General features: G+C 37.8%; 1 pseudogene; it reads left to right on the forward strand.

The window, feature by feature from the left end:
* The first annotated feature begins 5,296 nt into the window (after positions 1-5,296).
* LOC120781767 lies at positions 5,297-19,340 on the forward strand (annotated as a pseudogene).
* The last annotated feature ends 2,165 nt before the right edge of the window (positions 19,341-21,505 follow it).

Genomic DNA, 21,505 nt, shown 5'->3' on the forward strand with positions numbered 1-21,505 from the left:
TTAAGAGCTTGATAACTTTTTTTAAAAAAAAAACGCATAAAATTTGCAAAATCTCATCGGTTCTTTATTTGAAACGTTAGATTGGTTCATGACATTTACTTTTTGAAGATAATTTCATTTAAATGTTAAATGTTAGGTGGTCCATTCGGAAAGTCCAATTTTGGGCAACTTTTTCGAGCATTTCGGCCGGAATAGCCCGAATTTCTTCGGAAATGTTGTCTTCAAAGCTGGAATATTGCTGGCTTATTTCTGTAGACTTTGACTTGACGTAGCCCCTAAAAATAGTCTAAAGGCGTTAAATCGCATGATCTTGGTGGCCAACTTACGGGTCCATTTCTTGAGATGAATTGTTCTCCGAAGTTTTCCTCAAAATGGCCATAGAATCGCGAGCTGTGTGGCATGTAGCGCCATCTTGTTGAAACCACATGTCAACCAAGTTCAGTTCTTCCATTTTGGCAACAAAAGTTTGTTAGCATCGAACGATAGCGATCGCCATTCACCGTAACGTTGCGTCCAACAGCATCTTTGAAAAAATACGGTCCAATGATTCCACCAGCGTACAAACCACACCAAACAGTGCATTTTTCGGGATGCATGGGCAGTTGGCCACCAAGATCATGCGATTTAACGCCTTTAGACTATTTTTTGTGGGGCTACGTCAAGTCTAAAGTCTACAGAAATAAGCCAGCAACTATTCCAGCTTTGGAAGACAACATTTTCGAAGAAATTCGGGCTATTCCGGCCGAAATGCTCGAAAAAGTTGCCCAAAATTGGACTTTTCGAATGGACCACCTAAGACGCAGCCGCGGTCAACATTTAAATGAAATTATCTTCAAAAAGTAAATGTCATGAACCAATCTAACGTTTCAAATAAAGAACCGATGAGATTTTGCAAATTTTATGCGTTTTTTTTTTAAAAAAAGTTATCAAGCTCTTAAAAAATCACCCGATATATTAATACATACATATATACATAATGCATTTACATGCAATGCAGCAAAATAAAAGAAAAAATATGTAATAAGAATACAATACAGAAAAACAACCCTTATGGTGGTTATTGTATCCGTATTCTTCATCAAAAATATCAAGTGCCTTAGACACGCACACACATGTATTAAAATGTATCAAAAATAACCCCATGTCAAGCAGCGATAAACAATATGCTGCAATACATATAAACATACACACATACATATATATTTAGTTATTTAAGATAGTTTTAAAATTTGTATATAAGCGAGAAAAATGCTAAATAAAAATCAGATTTGAAAGACAATCTCAACGGAAAAGATTATTTTTAATTACATATTTTACTTCCCCCCACCAGTGGTAAGGAGTAAAAGAAAACTTAAAAATAAAAATTTCAAATAAAGGAGCCGTTAGCTATCACTTATTGCCCCCCACCCGAGGTAAGGAATAAGTGACGCAGAACTGCATTAACCTTTATTAACACACTTTTTTAAATTGTTTGTAGATTCTATCGACACAAAACCTCCCCACAAATAGCCGGGAGCCTATTCCGGTAAATATATGCACCGCAGCATTACCCGAAAAATTTTTACTTTTGTGGGAGCAATCGAATCACCACGAAGGAAGTGCCCAACGTAGCAACAAATGAACGATTTTCTGACTATCTAAAATGAAATATCGTAAAGAGTAAAGGAAAATTAGTCAGAACAAAAAAAAAAATTCAACACGACCTCAAAATAAGCTTCAATAAACCCCAAGCTAGAAGCAAAAACAAATCAAACAGAACTTTTAACAAAACACAATCGCTTACATGCGAACAAAGAAAAAATATGTCAAGTTAACTATGTACAAGCGGGCATAAAAGAGAAATTTCAAGAGATAGGGAAACTTCCCCCTATATTAAATTAAACTCTAGAAGATCAGTATTGTGAGAACTTCTCTAAAGCCTTAACTACTCGATCAAATAGTGGCCGGTACGTCGTACGACTAACACTCCTCGAATTGGCAGCAAAAACAAAGTCAGATTTCCTCTGACAACCTCACATAAAAACACAAATACACGTAACTTTTCGACCCCGCAGGCTGGCTTTCGCCAATAATGATAAAAAAAAAAATCCTAAGCGGTGGTACGCTACTACTTGCCGAATTAGTGCATACGCACTTAAATTTTGCATATAATAAAATTGTCCAAAAAGTCGAAAAATCGACACCTTTCATACAATATTGCCCAATAATTTTCAAGTTTATAGAAATGTGGTTAAGGGATCACTACATTCCCAATGCGATACTGTGTCGCACCTAGATTTACAAAAAGCAAAGATCGCTCTTATCGTTGATAAAGCGTCCTAGTTGATAGATGTATTTTGTCTAAGAGAAGTTCAATTAAGTCTTGAGTTTTTATTGTACTATCAACCTCTTGAAGTTTTAATTGTTGTTGCTCAATAATAACTTCTTACGATTTATTATCAGCTGAAGCTCTTCAATCTGTTCAATATTAATTTTTCTATTCACATCAAATTTGAGTGTCATTTAATAATCTGCATAGACTTTATACTTTACATATCCCTACAGGAAAAACTCTAATGGTGTGATATAACACGATTTTGGTAGCCAATCGACCACCCTAAAACGTTAAAATATCTGCTCACTGATTGATTAATGCGATGTCTGGGAAGTGGCACCGACGTGTTGACATCAAATGTCGTCGAGATCATGAGCTTAAATTTCAGGCATCAAGTAGTCGGTTATCATGGCGCGATAACGGTCGCCATTCATGGTAACGTTCTCATCGGCATCATTTTTGAATAAATTTGGATCGATTATTCCACCGGCCACAAACCAGACCAAACCGTTCTTTTTTTTATGGATGAAATGACAGCTCTTGAATCTTTTCAAGTTGCTTTTCGTCCCAAATAGAGCAATTTCGCTTGTTTGCATACATATTGAGCTAGAAATGGGTCTCATCGCTGAACAGAATTTCGTTTGAAAACGTCGGATCTTCTTGGAATTTTTTGCAAATAGAGCGGAGCGATTCGCTTGGGAAGGATGAACGGCTTCAGTTTTTGCACAAGCTTTATTTTGTATGCTCTCAATTTAAGACCCCGACGTAAAATGTGCCAAGTCGTTCTATACGTCAGTGCCAGTTGCTGCAAACAGCACCGAATGGACTCTCGACAGTCTTCATGTACACCCTCAGCTACGGCTGCAATTATTTCTTCATTGCGTGCTGGAGGTGGTCTTTTGGTCGAGTATTATTCAATAATGAATGCTGATTCTCAAGATGGGTTCTGGTGTCGCGAATGGTACACTCAGTTGGCCTATTATGTTGTACATAAGTCGAGCAGAGGGCGCGGAACACATTCTTTACAGAAAGCGAATTTTTTCAAAAAATTTGAACAACGTTAAACGATGTTCACGTGTAGGTCTTTCCATGATGAAATGCCGAACAATACTAAACAAAACTAACATGATAGCTTGATACGACTCACACATGATCTGTCAAAAAAAGGCTATTGAAAAGTACCTCTACTTGGATCACCGATTAATTAGATTTAAGATTTACTGTCTATTGTTAACCTCAAGATAAACATATTCAATAAATAAAGATATATTAAACAAATTGATACTTTTGCACTTTAGAGTGTCATAACTCTTAAACTTCCAGTTGACCCCATATTATATACACTTTGTTTCAATGCGATAAAGACACTATACTTCTGTGAAGTGTATAAATGAGTTAAGCCTCCCCTCTCTACCCTGAATAAAATGGCGCACCCTAGCAAAATCAATGTGTACAGTACATTCGTTTTAGACACATTCCGCTATATACTGCGCTGTGAGCAGCTTTCGTTCGTTGTGCCAAATTCGCCAGAACGCAACATGATTCAACAACATTTTCGCACTGGTATTATTGAAACCCCACTTCCTCCGATCACTCAGCGGTCAGGTTTACCTCCTCCCCGCTCCGTATACATGTAGTCGGATTTCAAATAGAACATTATATTTTTCATTAGTTTTAAATAAACTTTAAAATTATTGTACACAATAAATACGTACGCATTTTTTTATTTAACCATCGTGAAAGTGATTAGTACTTTGTTTGCAAATTTTTGGCACCAGAGTGTTCATGGTCCTTGGAGCCATTCCGAATGGCACTATTGGTTTCGTGCAGAAAAAATGTTAACATGACAACGCAAGCCACAAAATAAAACAAAACAAAATTCAGTGCAGTGCGGTGAAATACAGTGGCGAACCAAGACAACAAAACCATTAACCATTTAGTTAAAAAAAGTGGTGTTACAAAAACAAAAAAACATATGTATATAATGCAAAAGAGTACAGAAAAATAAAAACATAATTGCCAAAAACAGAAAATACAAACGGTTTAAAAAGCTAGACCATCAACCGGGCTCGAAAACCAAACACAAAATAGAAATATAAACAAGTTAAACGGGCGCGAATTTAAAACAAACTGGAAAAAACAAAGACACTAGAACCAGGGACAGTCAACTGGAAGCGGAGGATAAGGAATTGACGTCAAAGGCCCGAATACCCGCATACACACTCGCACATATATTTTAACTCCTCAAAAACTATTGATGAAGGACAAAGTGAGTCGTATCGTTTGCTTGACATTTATTTCATAATGCATATATGTATGTTAAAGATTGCAGTTTTTTAGCACAAAAACTGTAATAATAATTAAAAAAGAAAAAACAAAACGGTTTACAAATTTAATACACTAAAAAGTTTTAAGTTACGGCTATATTTTGCGATTATGTCAGAAATATAATTAGTAAATACAAATTCCCTGCCTTCTATATTTAGGTATGTGTTTTAAAACACATTTATTTAAAAAACATAAAGATTAATACAAATTCAAGTAATTATTTGTTTCTTTGGGTGAACAGAGAATCTTGACTATGTATACTTGCTATTGGTTATTTCTTTAGGTTAACTATACTATACTGGCTAATGGTTATTTGTTTATGTTAAGTGAGCGAGACCGCTCAGAATCGCTTATTATTATTTGGTTTTTAATTAAGTTTAACCGCGGAAAGCGATGCGCAGTTTTATTTTTTATTTGTTTATTAAAAAGTGGCTGTGCCACAGTAATTAGATTCAATTAGGTTGAGTGTGAAGTGAATATGTCACTATATAATTTTTTTTTGTTTTTGCCTTTACTTTTACTTAAGTGCTGAACACATAGAGCGCGGCAAGCAACATCTGTCAAATATTAAAATACACACGTTCTAATGGACACAGTTATTTAGACAGCTGCACGACTACACGACTGCAGGACGACAGTTGTCGCTCACGCTAACTTCAAAATATTCTTATATTTGCCAACGACAGTAGAGTTGACAGTTACTTATCTAAGGCAATCGTGCTTATCGCAGGTATTTGTGCAAGTGAGTTACTTGAATTTTGCATTATTTTTTGTTTTTTTTTTATATTTGGGAATATTTTGTGCTTTGATACACGAAGGTAAGCATTAATCGGCAATAAAAAATATTTATATATTTGGATATATGTATATGTACTGTATATAAATATATATGTTTATAAATGCTGTTTTTATTCGCTGCGGCTTGAATCATCTCTATCATATAAAAACGGTGTCCCCGGAGCGGTCTTTTGAGCTTGGTGAACAGAAGTCACACCGCGCCAGATCAGGTGAATACGGTGGTTGCGGAACGATATGGGTTGAGTTTTTGGCGAAATGATCACGAATTACGAGGGCAGTATGGGATGGTGTATTATCGTGGTGTAAAAACCAAGAATTGTCTTTCCACAATTCCGGCCTTTTTAGGCGGATAGCGTTACGCAAACGACGCATAACGTTCAAATAATATTCCTTGTTGACTGCTTGACCGGTTGGAAGGAATTCATAATGCACAACACCACGATAATCGAAGAAAAGAGTCAACATGACCTTGATTTTTGAGCGACTTTGGCGCGATTTTTTTGGTCTCGGCTCTCTTTTGGTACTTTGTTTGCTCGATTGATCGGTTGTTTCGGGGTCGTAAGCATAGACCCAAGTCTCATCGCCAGTTATAATGCGTTTCATGATACCCTGGTAGTCGGAAAGCATCGTTTCACACACTTCAACGCAACGCCTTTTTTCCAAAAAATTGAATGTTTTCGGTACCAGTCGAGATTTGACGCGCTTGAGACCCAAACCATCCTTCAAAATGGTATTGGCTGAGGCTTTCGATATGCCAACTTCATCAGCAAGGTCTCTAATTGTTAATCGACGGTTTTTCAAAACCAAATCTTTGATTTGTTGAACGTGAGCTTCGTCGGTTGAGGTTAATGGTCGCCCTGGACGCTCTTCGTCTTTGACACGTTCACGGCCGGCTTGGAACTCACTATACCACTTGTTAACATCTTTTTTAGACATAGCTTCATCGCCAAAGGCTTTCTGCACCATCCTCAACGTATCCGCAGCAGAAAATTGATTCCGTAAACAAAATTGAATTCAAATTCTTTGCTCAACAAATTAAGACATCGCAAAAAACGAAAAACTCACTTTTAGCAGCTCACAAAACGACACGTATCTCAAACTCCAATGAATATTTTGACATGAAATTTTACATAAATGTGACTGACAGTACTACCAACCTAAAAAAAAATAATTTTTCAAATCCTTCGACGCGCGCAGTTTAAATTCTTATTTTAAATCCTTATTTTTTGGGCACAAGATAGAATCAGCCTGTGGTACCATACTCTACACTGAGTACTAAATATCAAATTATTAAGTTATAACTAATTTTCAAAATAAAAAAGGCGAGTTTTTTTATAAATAACCAAACGGTAGATAAAGTAGCACGGAATATTAAAAATACATTTATTAACACCAATATAAAAAATCAGTTAAACAAAATCTACATAATTTGTGAACATTGTATATGCAAACACACATAGTGGTATTACTAAAACAAATAACCCCTCTTTTAGGAAAAAAAGTTTATATACTTAAAAAAGTATTAAGTTCACACTGAGAAACCTTTATTTCATTTAAACAAATATTTCTACATACAACCAAAATAATGAACAATATCAAAAATCAAAGTACTCCTGGAGCTACACGCTCAAAACAGGTTGCTAAATTTATTTAAGAAAGTGACAGTTTATTAGACACTGCACTAGATTTGCCTCTTTATCGATTCATGAAAACTCGGAATCGTTGTTAGAAATAAAAAGCCAAAATTTTAAAAATTTTTGACTAGCCTCCAAGCGTCTCATGACGCCATAGTAGATTCTGACGATTCAGATCCATCACAAAATTTTAAATTATCTGCTTACGCCATATATGAAAACCAGTACGAAGAAACAAAAGCTATGATCTCCGATCAATTAAAGCTAATAAAAGCAATTGCACCTAATCTACATACGAGAGTAGAGCTGCCACAAATAGACAGTCAAAAGGCAAGTTCAGACATCCACCTCGAGATGCCCGCATGTGACACACAAACATTTTACGGAGGTTATGAAGAATGGCCGTACTTCCGGGACATGTTTATAGCCATTTACATAAACCATCCACAACTATCACACACAATAGGACAAAAATTGTATTACAAAACAAAAGGTCAAACAGGCGTAATAGCCAACAGTTCGCTCTTCATGACGAAAATTTCAACTTTTCTTGGGAAGCTCTTAAAGCACGTTACGAAAACGAGAGAATATTGGTCGACAAGCAAGTGATGATACTAATAAATTTACCAGAAATTCAGAAAGAAACCAGTGAAAAATTCATAAAGCTTCAATCCACTGTTTCAAATTGTTGGTCGGTTTTATCGACACAGATTATTCCACAAATAATTGGGACCCCATTCTGGTAAATATATGCACAGCAGCATTACCAGAAAAATCGTTACTTTTGTGGGAGCAATCGCTCTCATCACGAAAAAAGTGCCCAACGTGGCGACAAATGAAAGATTTTCTAACCTCCCAATATAAAATTGCGGAAAGAGTAGAAGAAAAAGAGTCAGAACAAAAAAAATTCAACACGACCTCAATATAAGCTTCAATAGACCCCAAGTTAGTAACAAAATCAATTTAAACAAAAGCCTTAACAAAACACAATCTTTCACATCCGAACAGAAAAAACAAACGTCATGCGAACTATGCGCAAGAGGGCATAAACTGATATCTTGCGAGAAGTTTAAAAACTTAAAGATCAATGAACGAAATAATTTCGTCAGGTCAAAAAGACTTTTCACAAATTGGTTGTCACATGCGTATACATATACAAATTGCAAAAGCAAATTCCATTGCTTATATTGTCACAAAAGACACAATTCAATGCTTTATTACAGCAGATATCCCATCTCACTCCAAAGAAGCGCTTACACAAAAATAAACACGGGTTTAATTGCAAAAGCAGATCCCGAAATCCACAGTTCAAAAAATTGCCAAGAGACAACATGTTGCTCAAAGGCTCAAACGCTGCACAGCGAAACACAAAGCGGACTAATTGCAGAATCAGTTACCACCATACCAACTAAAGTTGAGATTAATAAAAACAAATACCTTAATTCACAATTAAGGAATTGCAAAAGTTAAGAAACTTGCTCGTATAACAAACAAAACTTGCTCGTATAACAAACTTCACAGTATTGTGAAGACATCTCCAATGCCACAAATACTAGATCAAATATTGGCCGGTACGTCGTACGACTACCACTAGAGCCAGAATTTTCCAATACCTCACATATTGGTAGAAAAAAAACGGCCTAACAAATTTAAAAACTCAAATACATATTACTTTTCGACCCCGCAGGATGGCTTTCGCCAATAATGAAAAAACAAACATGAAAAATCCTTATGCGGTGGCAGCCTACTATTTGCCAAATTAATGCACAGGCGCTTAAATATTACATACATATAATAAAATAGTTCAAAAAGTCGAAAAATGGGCACCTGTCATAAACTAGTGCCTAATAATTTTCAAAATATAAAAAAATAATTTTATGTATACTCAAAATTATAGTTAAGGGTACATTATATGCCCAATGCGATACTGTGACACTCCTAGACATACTAAAAGCAAAGGTAGCTCTTATCGCACCTACATAAGCGCTTCTCATAAGGGTAGTTGATGGGAATCGGTTGTACAACTTGAACATTCCACTTACAAAGAAAAAGCTGGAAATTACCAAATTATAATTCCAATAGAAGCCGTTCTCCATGCACAGCCACACTCTCGCAGGATCCCTCATAGTCATTTCATAGTCCAGGGCTAAGAAGTACCATTTCTGGCCACATCTGAGCCAGGCGTGGAATTCTTCTTCTTCTTAATTGGCGAAGACACCGCTTACGCGATTATAGCCGAGTCAACAACAGCGCGCCAGTCGTTTCTTCTTTTCGCTACGTGGCGCCAATTGGATATTCCAAGCGCAGCCAGGTCCTTCTCCACTTGGTCCTTACAACGGAGTGGAGGTCTTCCTCTTCCTCTGCTTCCCCCAGCGGGTACAGCGTCGAATACTTTCAGAGCTGGAGTGTTTTCGTCCATTTGGACAACATGACCTAGCCAGCGTAGCCGATGTCTTTTAATTCGCTGAACTATGTCAATGTCGTCGTATATCTCGTACAGCTCATCGTTCCATCGAATGCGATATTCGCCGTGGCCAACGCGCAAAGGACCATAAATCTTTCGCAGAACTTTTCTCTCGAAAACTCGCAACGTCGACTCATCAGTTGTTGACATCGTCCAAGCCTCTGCACCATATAGCAGGACGGGAACTATGAGCGACTTATAGAGTTTGGCTTTTGTTCGTCGAGAGAGGACTTTACTTTTCAATTGCCTACTCAGTCCGAAGTAGCACCTGTTGGCAAGAGCAATCCTGCGTTGGATTTCCAGGCTGACATTGTTGGTGGTGTTAATACTGGTTCCTAAATAGACGAAACTATCTACAACTTCAAAGTTATGACTGTCAACAGTGACGTGAGGTGCCAAGTCGCGAGTGCGACGACTGTTTGTTTGATGACAGGAGATATTTCGTCTTGCCCTCGTTCACTGCCAGACCCATTTGTTTTGCTTCCTTGTCTAGTCTGGAGAAAGCAGAACTAACGGCGCGAGGTGTTAAGGCCGATGATATCAATATCATCAGCATACGCCAGCAGCTGTACACTCTTATAAAAGATGGTACCTTCTCTACTAAGTTCTGCAGCTCGAACTATTTTCTCCAGAAGCAGGTTGAAAAAGTCACACGATAGGGAATCGCCTTGTCTGAAACCTCGTTTGGTATCGAACGGCTCGGAGATGTCCTTCCCGATTCTGACCGAGCTCTTTGTGTTGCTCAACGTCAGTTTACACAGCCGTATTAGTTTTGCGGGGATACCAAATTCAGACATCGCGGCATAGAGGCAGTTCCTTTTCGTGCTGTCGAAAGCAGCTTTGAAATCGATGAAGAGGTGGTGTGTGTCGATTCTCCTTTCACGGGTCTTTTCCAAGATTTGGCGCATGGTGAATATCTGGTCGGTTGTTGATTTTCCAGGTCTAAAGCCACACTGATAAGGTCCAATCAGTTTGTTGACGGTGGGCTTTAATCTTTCACACAATACGCTCGATAGAACCTTATATGCGCCGTTGGGGAGGCTAATCCCACGGTAGTTGGCGCAGATTGTGGGGTCTCCTTGTTTATGGATTGGGCATAGCACACTTAAATTCCAATCGTTGGGCATGCTTTCGTCCGACCATATTTTACAAAGAAGCTGATGCATGCTCCTTATCAGTTCTTCGCCGCCGTGTTTGAATAGCTCGGCCGGTAATCCATCGGCCCCCGCCGCTTTGTTGTTCTTCAGGCGGGTAATTGCTATTCGAACTTCTTCATGGTCGGGCAATGGGACGTCTGCTCCATCGTCATCGATTGGGGAATCGGGTTCTCCTTCTCCTGGCGTTGTGCGTTCTGTGCCATTCGGCAGGGTGGAGAAGTGTTCCCTCCATAATTTAAGTATGCTCTGGGCATCGGTCACTATATCACCTTTGGGGTTCTATAAGAGTATGCTCCGGTCTTGAAACCTTCTGTAAGCCGCCGCATTTTTTCGTAGAATTTTCGAGCATTACCCCTGTCGGCCAGCTAATCAAACTCTTCATACTCACGCATTTCGGCCTCTTTCTTTCTCTGTCCGCAAATGCGTCTCGCTTCCCTCTTCAATTCTCGGTATCTATCCCATCCCGCACGTGTAGTGGTCGATTGTAGCGTTGCGAGGTAGGCAGCCTGTTTTCTCTCCGCTGCAGCGCGGCACTCCTCGTCGTACCAGCTGTTCTTTTGCTCTTTCCGAAAACCAATGGTTTCGGATGCAGCTGTACGTAAGGAGTTTGATATGCCGTCCCACAGTTCCCTTATACCGAGTTGTTGATGAGTGCTCTCAGAGAGCAGGAGTGCAAGCCGAGTAGAAAAACGTTCGGCAGTCTGTTGTGATTGCAGCTTTTCGACGTCGAACCTTCCTTGTGTTTGTTGGCGTGCGTTTTTTGTTGCACAGAGGCGGGTGCGAATCTTGGCTGCAACAAGATAGTGGTCCGAGTCGATGTTAGGACCTCGGAGCGCACGCACATCTAAAACACTGGAGACGTGTCTTCCGTCTATCACAACATGATCGATCTGGTTGGTAGTTTGCGATCCGGAGACAGCCAGGTAGCTTGATGAATTTTTTTGTGCTGGAATCTAGTACTACCGATAACCATATTTCGTGCCCCGGCGAAGTCGATCAGCCTCAACCCATTTGGGGATGTTTCCTCGTGGAGGCTGAATTTACCGACCGTAGTGCCAAAGATACCTTCTTTGCCCACCCTGGCGTTAAAGTCGCCAAGCACGATTTTGACATCGTGGCGGGGGCAGCCTTCATAAGCGCGCTCCAAGCGCTCATAGAAGGCATCTTTGGTCACATCGTCCTTCTCTTCAGTCGGGGCGTGGGCGCAAATCAGCGATGTGTTGAAGAACCACGCTTTGATGCGGATTGTGGCTAGACGTTCATTCACCGGAGTGAATGATAGTATTCGGCGACGGAGTCTCTCTCCCACCACGAATCCCACACCAAACTTGCGCTCCTTTATATGGCCACTGTAGTAAATGTCACAAGGACCTACTCGTCTCTGTCCTTGTCCCGTCCATCGCATTTCTTGGACGGCGGTGATGTCAGCCTTCACTCTAACGAGGACATCAACCAGCTGGGCAGCGGCACCTTCCCAATTAAGGGACCGGACATTCCAGGTTCATGCTCTGATATCGTTGTCCTTATTTCGTTTGCCATGGTTGTCATCAAAAGAGGGGTTTCTCATCCGAGGCTGTTGTCGCTTTTCATTGGGATAGGCTTTTTACGTGGCGGGTCCCAAACCCAGCGCACAACCCTATGCAGGGGATGTTTCGCCTTCTCACTTTAGCTCACCTTCGAACGGATGTTCTTAGGCTACCCAGAGGATACTTGGTCAAAGACCGGAAGTCGTGAGCTGCTTGAGTCATATGTAAAAGAATCGTTTCTGGCCACTCCCAAGTGAATGGCGATCAGAGAACTTTCCTCAGTTGCGTGAACTTCTACACATGACCCCATCCTCCTAAGCGTGAAATTACTATCCTTTATAAGCCGATAACACAGAAAAGACAAATAATAAACAGCTAGTTTAACAAACCGATGTTAAAGAAATTTTAAATAAAACCACAAATAATAATTCTATTAAGGAAACGAAATCAAATGCATACCAAATATATTTGAAACCATAACCGTTTTTAGCATTTACACGTATTCTGCGCCCTCGGGTACTCTACCAGAAGTACATGCCATCGCATATATGGTACATACATACATACGTGTAATACTAGGCAAAATGTTTGCCTAGGGGGCCCAGTATGTTTAAATGAGTTAATAGCCCTGACAGACGACAGCGCTAATTTGCATTAGCGGTCTTAATTTACATTTACTTGCGCATTTGGCCCATGTTAATGCAAATTTGTAATGCACAAGAATTTCGTGCATTTAGCTGAATTTACCAAATTTGAGTAGGCAACACTGGTCAAAAATGGCCGATTTTTGCTATTTTTTGACAGATGTCGCTTGAACTCTGCCGCCCCCTTTGCGTTTGCAGCATCAGAGGTAAGCAGTTTTATATTGCTAATTAAATTATGCGCAAGTATATTAACAAAAACTAATTTTAATATTTTTAGAAGGCAGAAAACAAACAATGCACAGCTTGCTATCCATTTTTCCATTCTTAACTTTTTCGCACACTTTTATCGCATTACAATCAATTATTGCTTTTAATTTCACTTTATTATCTTTGAACGTAGTTAATAATAAACGTATTTTTTCGTTAAATTTATACAGATTTTCCAAAAATACCAAAATTTCTATTAATAATTTCTCTTATTCATTTTTATTTCTCTTCTTTTTTTTAAATAAATAAACAAATTTCACAATCAGCTGTCTAAATGCACAAGTCTGCCGTCTGTCACCATAAAATTTCAATGCGCATTAGCGTTGCTTAATGCGTATTAATTTCGCTCGTCTGCCAGGGCTATAAGCCTCTCCACCTTACCCTGGATAAAATGGCTGACGCTAGCAAAACCACTGTGTGCACCACATGATCACCAATACACTGCATCTGGGAACGAATTGGAAACTACCATACTCGATGACATCACACTCGTATACAACACAACTCACCACACTACATCAACCCACTCAGCAAAAGGATGGTCCCCTGAGCAGATACAGTACATTCGTTTTAGACACATTCCGCTATATACTGCGCTGTGAGCAGCTTTCGTTCGTTGTGCCAAACTGGCCAGAACGCAACATGATTCAACAACATTTTCGCATTGGTATTATTGAAACCCCACTTCCTCCGATCACTCAGCGGTCAGGTTTACCTATAATACATGTAGCCGGATTTCAAATAGAACATTATATTTTTCATAAGTTTTAAATAAATTTTAAAATTATTGTACACATTAAATACGTGCGCATTTTTATTTAACCATCGTGAAAGTGATTAGTACTTTGTTTGAAAATGTTTGGCAGCAGAGTGTTCATACTTTAAGGTGTAAAACCAATACAGTAAAGTGAGCCGGATGTTCAAAAATCCTAATATTAGTAATATAGGGGTTAGGCCAAGTTTTCACCCAAGTTTATCTATTTTAGGCAGAAAGGTACAGGGTTTGTCCGGAAAGGAATTTTCTTTCGCCGCGACGGTAGAGGGTGTTCCTAGCAAGCGAACGAGCGACTGATCAGTTGTCTCCGAGCATCTGGGGAGTCAGGACAAACATTTATGCGCGATGTGTTTTTGTGACTGGGGCAAGCCGAAAATGCTGCGATCGTTAGAGTAGAGGTACGCGATAAAGTTCTATGTGAAACTCGGTAAATCAGCGGCAGAGAAATTTGATATGATCAAGCAGGCTTACCCAGATATTGCTTTAGCAAGAAGTGGTGTCTTTCGGTGGCACCAGGCCTTTTTGTAGGGTCGGGAAGAGGTCGCTGATGAATGAGCAAATGAAAACGATGCTCATTGTCTTTTTTGACATCAAAGGCACCGTCCATCAGGAATTTGTTCCTCCTAGACAAACCGTTAACGCCAAGTTTTACGTGGAAGTCCTCAAGAAACTCAAACGAAGAGTCAATCGTGTCCGACAAGACAACACTGCCGATTGGAAGTTACATTACGAAAACGCTCCGGCTCACACCGCCTTTCTTGTGAACAGCTACCTTACCAAGACTGGCATGCCAACGGTTCCGCAGCCGTCATACAACCCGGATGTTTGCTTGTTTGTTTGTAACTTTTTTCAGTGGCACTGAAACTTGGAATATTTGGGCGACAATAATAAGAATGCACGTTTAAGGAGCTTACCAAAAAGATGCGCTTAAAAGTAAATAAAGTTTCATCTATTGTTGGTGACATTTGAATAGCAGATGTGTGTACTCTATACTTAGGATATGTATTTGAGAAAGTATATCCATACACATATCGGGAAATTTTAAATACAAGGACGTACTTAACAAAATTCGGTATTAACATAAATATAAAATAATAGCACAACAAAAGACAAAATGTCAAATAATGCAAACCACATGACTTTTTGAAGGTTTTTAGAGAACTGTAACGATTGGTTCAATATTTTTTTTTAAATCGACTCAGTCCTATTACTTTAAGGACAAACCCTACACACTGTTATGAGTAAAACACGCTCTCTTATTTTCATTGGGATAACTCGCGGGAGCGAAGGGAAGTATTGATCCGATTCAACCCATTTTTGACACACAGACTTAGAACATTCGTAAGAAGTGGATACCCTTCCGTCCACTATCACCGTTCTGTTCGAATTCAATTTCAAAAGGAATCTGTTCAATTAACCCGTGCATTAAGGGCTGATTGAACTGATTCCTTTTGAAATTGAATTCAAACAGGACAGTAGATTTGCGCTGGATTATTTTTAAAATATTCGTGGTAATGTCTTCCTTCGTCATTCTAAACTAGACCGAAAAAAAATTAACACGCGAATGAATAAAGACTGACATCAGGTAGACAATGCGCTTAATTCTGGGACAGTATCGTTGGGATTCCTTCTTGCCAAACGAATAGTTCCGAGTACCAGAAAGTATTAGAAGTAAATCTGCTACCCTAAAAACACAGTCATCCGCAAAAATCTTTATTTTTTCAACGTAAAAATATGGATCTTTTGGAATGGCCAGCTTGTCCTTATTGAGAACATCTGGGGATGGTTGGTAAAAATTTATACAAGGGCTTTATTTATACCAGAAATTACACCAACTCAATGCCAAATCGAACATTCGTACTTATTAATAATAATGGAAACACAATAAATTATTAAGAAAAAAGATAAATTTTCTTTTTTTTTAATTCTTTCCTTTCCGTGGTAGAAAGGTTGTTAATGATAGCAATAAATCACCGTTTTCAGTTCATTCCGCTTATTATCTACAATAGTAGGAAAACACCTTTAGAAAAAAAATAGTTTTTATAGAATTGTTAGAATTGTCATAGAGCTTCAAAATAACATCATTCGTTTTGGGAATTGGAACACATTTTTTTCAGTATTTCTCAGAAATATAGTGTCTTTAAAGCAGCGAAACCAGGTGTATATTGGTCTATATGTAATGCACTTTAACAATTAAGACTGTACCCACACCGGGATAGTCAAAATAGTTTTTCTTGTCTCATACGCAACTGCCCATAGCTTCATATGTGACAACCCATACCGAACAAGACGAAACGAAAACGCATATTCGTGCTTTGACTTGTTTGAAGAGCTGTTGTCGAACTTCTTATGTATTTTCATACAGCCAAAGCACACCAAATGCGACAAAACCGTCTTTGTTGTTGATCCATTCGTGCTGGGCTACGGCGCAATCTACACCGAATGGAATAGACAAGACACGACAGAAAAACACGTTTCGTTGCTTATAGCTGAGCTTTTGGCTTTCATAGCCAAAATTACGCATTTTCTTTGTGCTTTTATTGTGCACACAAGTTGTTAAAACGAATATTGGCGCGAAGAAATTAGTGTTTTTGATCAAGGCAAGGAGCCCAATATATACATAATTACAAAGATAAAGATCACACAAATAAGTTAATATCAGAAAAACTATGGGACGAAATAGCTACAGAAATGAATAGTGACGGTAAGTTTAGTTTATTTTATTTATACGATTTGTACATACATACATACATACATATGTAATGTTGATAAGTATTTAAAAATATAGTGAAAGTCAATTGTAGATATACAGTACAAAACTAAACAAAATTAGATAGCGTACTTAATACAGCTAATATAATAGTTTCTACTTTATTATGAGACAAAAAAATTTCTGTATGAAAAATTCGAAACTTGTTTGCAGGCATACCAAATGCTCATTCCACGACTCGTCTTGCTCTTCATAAACGGTAATTATATATTCTTCGCTTATTTGTCAAGTTCCTTCGTGCAAAAGGTCTTAGAACATTCGTGAGAAGTGGATAGCCTTCATCGGCGACAAAAACAAAAGGTATGCATTCGCAGCTTTTTGGACATAGCTTTTGGTTATATGGTAAATTCAATAGTTTTTGAATAAGTTTTTTTCCAAAATTAGAGTGTTTGAAAACACCACTATAGCAATTTCGCCTAAAGCCGCCAACATCAACACAAATAAACTGCCCACATGCATCAACTACAGCTTGTAAATGTATTGAATGAAATTTTTTATAATTAAAATAATCTGATCCTACTTTTGGAGGGCACTGTATTCTTATGTGTTTTCCATCTATAGCATACATGGGCGTTTTGACTCACATGAGCAGTTACTCTCAGCACACGTATTCTTACGCTCTTAATTTAGTCGCTATTGAGAGCGAAAAAAACAGTTTGGCACTGTGGGATAATGAATTGATTTTCCTGCCAGTTGCGCTGCAGACAGCAACGAGGTAACATAGGTAGTAAGTATGTTGATGTTTTTTTATGCCCTAGTATATTTTTGCCCCATTTGAAATGTATAACATAAATAAAATGTTATAATTTCAGATACCTTTGGTGGGGTAAATTGGAAGTTGACTACTTTTACTAGCAAACTAGTTAGCCGAAATTTTAAGATAAAGTTGAAATTGTGAAGTTCTCGAGAAATCATGCTTAAAAATAAGGCTTGCCTCCGCATCGGAAATCATAAAGCAATATTTGTCATTCATTTTGAACAAACACATATAGGTACGCGCATAAATAGTATCATAAAACAATCAAGCGGCGCACGATGTTGCTTCGCTGTTGTTTGTTAATCAACTGACTGCAAATGTTCTTTGTCCCATGGTAGCCACTTTACGCTCGCGGTTACCAATACATCCATACATTTCATTTGCCCATCTCTGATCTATAGCTCCTGCACAATTAGGAAAGTTCCACATTTTTTCAAACGCATTCGCTATGGAAAGCCATTTCGCTACATCGGGTTTTGGAAGGTAAATCGATGATAATATTTCCCAGACAGTTTTGCAGGTTTCCATTACAATGTTTTCAATTGTAAAAGCCTCACAGCGAAAAAAATTCGAAAGCGACCAGGTTCCTCTAAAAAACGTAATTTTTTTCAATACATTTTATTTTTATTACAAAACATGTTGAGTAATAAATTTTTTTACATATGAAAGTACATACATATATTAAATTACTTGAAACAATTTTTTTTTAATTTTTTTTCAAAATGGCGGTCCTGAAAATGGCTGCTGAAACTCACCCGATTCGTAGATGGATGACATCATTTCTTGGAAAAGAACTATCTGAAAGCAAAAAACAAAACGGCCTCAAGCAGAATGAAACATTTTCAATAAAAAAAAAACAAAATTGGGGACTTTCGAATTTTTTTAAACCTTTTTTTTCACTTTTAATTGTTTATAACTTTTTTAAATAATAATGAATATTTCTGGTTCTGCTTGAGGCCATAGCCAGACATCTAAAGAGTAAAATGCCGTTTGGTTCATATCGATAAGTGCAATAGTTTTGAAATGAGAGTGTCATCCATGCGAAAAAAAGTGGTTCGGAGAAAAATCATTTCAAACCAAAGGCACTCAGTAGCTGCCGCTACCGAAGGCATTCGAGCGGCCGAATTTTCCACAGCCCTCCTCACTCTTTTATACATGCTGCTCGGTCCTGTTGACCTTCGGGACTAATTCTATACTATTTCTACGAGTATACAGTCAATTTATGAAAAAAAAAATTTCGATGTTTTCAAATGATGATTAAATGATTGCCCCAGTTGCCAAATACCTGAAATTATATTTTAATTAATTGCAATTTTTGTATTCCCACCACAATTTAAAAATTCCAAATTTTATATCTTGCAGCAGCAACATGGAAAAATAAATGGACAAATTTACGGAACTCATATTCGAGGTATTTGAGGGAAGGAAAAACAAACCATCTGGATCGAGCGGTAAGCAGAAGCGGAAGAGGTACTTGGCTTTTAAAAGAATTTGTACATTAGCATCGTGAAATGAGCAGTAATTAACTGTAAATAGCCCTGATGTCGAAGAACAAACTACCGACATGTCGCAAAATGATTTTACCGATGCAGTAAGTACTGAGAAAAGTAGTCCAATACCTGCGAAAAAGGGTAAGATATCTATATCTGAGATGATAGCAGGACCAATGATTGAGTTCCTAAACTCCAAAACGAAGCAGAAACTAAAAGAAAATGGAAATTAATTATTTTTTGAAAGTTTGCTGTCTGATTATGAAAAACTCTCCAGCAAAAGGCAAAGACTATTCAGAATGCATATGATAAATAAAATGAATCAATTTCAAGAAGAAGAAAAAAATTAATATTTAAGTACCTCAACGTCATCGTCGGCCATGGAATTATCTAATATAGTATATGAATACAAATAAATATTTGTATAATTAATAATTAAATTTTTCATATTGATCAAAGTAAAATTGTACCAAAGAAAGGATTTTGAATTAAAAATACATTTATTTAAAGTTTAAAAATAAATTTGTTTTACTTAGAGTAGTGGTATAATTAATCTTTCCGCAAGAGTTATGCTTTTGCGGTAGTTTGTATTTTGCTTAAAAATTAAATGTTTTATTCTTCTGCTTCTTTACTGCCGTGGAAACCGCTCATGCGGATATAGTCGAGTTAACAACAGCGCGCCAGTCGTTTCTTCTTTTCGTAAGGTATCGCCAATTGGAGATTCTAAGCGCAGCCAGGTCCTTCTCCACCTGGTCCTTCCAATGGCGTGGAGGTCTTCCTGTTCCTCTGCTTTCCCCGGCGGGTACTGCGTCGAATACTTTCAGAGCTGGAGTGTTTTCGTCCGTTCGGACGACATGATGTTTTCTTAAAGACAGCAAATATTCGAATATTGACACTTGCATCCTTGTGAAATTTCAAAATTTTCTCAGATGCATTGTCAGTTCAGAAATCAAATTTGTGATAATATTTTTTGAATCGCGCTTCTGGTTGTACGGATGCATCCACCATTCTCTTTTATTTCTTTAAATTCGTTCACAAAACTCAATTAGTGAAAATAGAACTGGCACAATTTCATCGTCCGAATCCGATTTTGCAATGCACACCAAGCGAGACAAAAAGACAAAATGTCGCATTGTGCTTCACTTGGTGTGGGTAAGAGCAAGAGACGCCTAAATGTTTGCCCTTTTCTTAGCCAAACACGTCTCAAGCGGTTGAATATACAAAAGTTGAAACATCTGTAAAATTAAAATGCTTGATGTTGTGCTGCGCCCAATACAACATTTTTTCAATGACAGATTTTGAAAGTAGATGTTTGATAAAAATACATCTGCGTCATATGCCACATCTCTGGAATTTGGCGAATATTGTATTTGGCTAATTATCTAATCCCTTTTCAAACAATTTTTTTTCAGCTCTTTTTTTTCTTAAAAAGAGAACGATAGATTTATCCACACTTTTAGATGTCACGTGATGCTTCCCTTTTCCTGGGAAGAATAATACTAATAATAGTACAAGAAAAAAACTACAGCGACGAAGTTTTGATTTGTTTCATTTTAAGACAGGGCAGATTTAGGGAACATGTTAAGTACTCGTAAAATATCCTTAGCAAATAATATCAACACAACATATTTCAGTGAATACAATATATCAAAAAAAAACCTTATCTTCGACTAAACATAATGTATCAAAACCACCTTAAACAAAATGCATCAAAATAACGTTATCTTAAAACAAACGAAAGGTATACAAAAAAAATTGTGGCAAACAAGATTGCCAAAAAAATGCATAATCGACGATAGATTGCTACAACCAACGAGACAGTGAAATTCGTAGTTGCCAGAGTGTTCCAGTGGCGATGTTTTGATAATAATCTACTATATAAGGACCGAAAGAATGTGCAACAGGGACGGTTACACATAAGCAATAACCGAGAACTGCACAACAACCACTTAACCATACCAATTGGCTAGTGACAAGAGTACGTCGCACAGCCGCACAGCCGTACTCTCACCAACTGCACCAAGCACCCGGACTAGGATCTAGTAAAGGAACTCAACCTTAAAAAAGTCCAGCAGGACTTTATTTGAGGGGGAGTACTGTAGGCACACAGACAAGACGTATCACATCTGGCAGCACTGTTTTCCAGTTATTCTTTTATTTCATTCTCTTTATATTCTTCTTGGAAATTTACAGTTTCAACTGAATTCTAAGCTTTTAGTTTTAAGAAGCGTCACTTCTTGTACAGACGCCAACAAGTGAAGAAGTCTTTTGAGTTATCTTAGTAAATAATCTGTAATTTTATATTAAATGTGGTGTTTCAAACGCCACATAATTGGCCACTATTTCCCCTCTAGCGTCGACAATATTTTGAATAGGACTATTATTAGACAATTTTTAAAGAGAGTAGCAGTTTATATACGGTCCTAAGCGGCAAAAATTACTTTTAATAAATTAGGGGTTTCACAGAGTCTCAAAAAGTTATAAGTTATAACGATCCAAAAACATAGCGTTCAGAGTTTTATTTGCGTAAACTAATTTTAGGATGCAATCCAACAACAAATGTTTTAAACTAGTATAAAGA

Source organism: Bactrocera tryoni, unplaced genomic scaffold (genome assembly GCF_016617805.1).
Source record: "Bactrocera tryoni isolate S06 unplaced genomic scaffold, CSIRO_BtryS06_freeze2 scaffold_7, whole genome shotgun sequence".
NCBI lineage: Eukaryota > Metazoa > Arthropoda > Insecta > Diptera > Tephritidae > Bactrocera > Bactrocera tryoni.